At 38.1% G+C, this 1,286-nt stretch overlaps 2 long non-coding RNA genes across 2 annotated transcripts in view; one reads left to right on the top strand and one right to left on the bottom strand.

The window, feature by feature from the left end:
• Positions 1-410: 410 nt before the first annotated feature.
• Positions 411-1,217, top strand: LOC118163039. The gene is made up of 3 exons (XR_004748808.1): positions 411-536; positions 619-713; positions 1,205-1,217. It is a non-coding gene; the product is annotated as an uncharacterized LOC118163039 (long non-coding RNA).
• LOC118163038 overlaps positions 595-1,286 on the bottom strand; it is a 9,390-nt gene continuing 8,698 nt past the window's right edge. Inside the window, exon 3 of the long non-coding RNA XR_004748807.1 lies at positions 595-791. This is a non-coding gene — a long non-coding RNA (uncharacterized LOC118163038). The remainder of the gene's footprint in view (positions 792-1,286) is intronic.

Genomic DNA, 1,286 nt, shown 5'->3' with positions numbered 1-1,286 from the left:
GAGGCATCCCTTGGAACACAGCTCCTGCAATTTATTTTTGTCAGCCAAATTATGCTAGAGTTTTGAGCTGCTGGAGTCCATCCCAGGCTGTGCAAATATGAATGAAAGGTATGAGCAGTGAAGCCACAAAAGATTTTAAAATAATGTGATACAGCATTGCAGTTTCTTGTGCCCTGCTGTTTCAAGGGAGGCATCCCAATAAGTCAAGCTAAACAGCTCTCTGTGTATGCACAAAGCTAAATTTTAAGGCAGGGATCCATAAAAGCCAGCTTGTTAATGGATGAGATGCTTAAACCAGTTAGTACAAAATACCAGAGAAAAACATGAGGCTTAATTCTCCTCCTCACTAAGAGAAACAGCTTACCGTGAGCTGGAAGGGGATGCTTGCCTCTGCTTGTGGTTGCCTGTGAAAAACCTTCTCCTGGATTTCAGAGAAGGTATTATGACGGCTAATATCTGCTTCTCTGGGAATTTCTACTGGCCTGCTAGGTCTTAGGAAGATACTGAGGACTTAACCTCTCAGCTCTTACTTCACAGTCAGTGCTCTGATATCTGATATTAAGATAGCTTCACACAGTGTTCTCCTACTTACCATTATTAAACCATTTCCCTTCACAGAAAACAGTAAATATTCATTAAGCAGAATGAAGAATTGTAAAACAGAAGAGACGTGTATATAGAAGGGTGAAGTCTATGCTCCAGTCCTCACTTCAGTGAGTATTTCAACATTTCATGCCAAGTGAAATAGACTCTAGTAGAGTCTATCTGGAAAGAGATACCTTATAAATGCCCTGTACTCCCGCAGAAGGTAAGTGAAAATTTAAGTTATTTTACGCTGAGTTAAAAACTAAAACTGACTTTATGTGCTCAAGCTGACTGCTTTAACCAAGAAGTGTTTGCTTAGATGTGGTGATTTGTTTTACTTATCCTTCCAGCATTTTGTGTCAGACCTTGGAATCTATATGGAATTTTAAAAGTACCTTAAGGGGGAACAGAAAATTGGAAACCAGAACCAGTGAAAGTTTGAACAAGAAAGCCAGTTAAATTTAATCTGCAGTGGTACTATTCTCATGATGATGTGGAACGTTTCAGCATAACTAGTGCATTGCTTCAGAAACAATTAGTATGAAAAGTACTTTTGTTTTAACTCTGAGTACCAAGTATAAACCAGAGAGGGACTTCCTTTTTTTTTTTTTTTTCCTAGAACTATAACTTGGGGGAAAAAAGAAAAAAAGAAGGAAAAAGAAAAGAAAAGAAGGGAAAAGAAAAGAAGGGAAAAGAAAAGA

The sequence above is a fragment of the Oxyura jamaicensis genome, chromosome 2 (genome assembly GCF_011077185.1).
Source record: "Oxyura jamaicensis isolate SHBP4307 breed ruddy duck chromosome 2, BPBGC_Ojam_1.0, whole genome shotgun sequence".
NCBI lineage: Eukaryota > Metazoa > Chordata > Aves > Anseriformes > Anatidae > Oxyura > Oxyura jamaicensis.
This window is presented reverse-complemented; position numbering and strand designations above follow the sequence as displayed.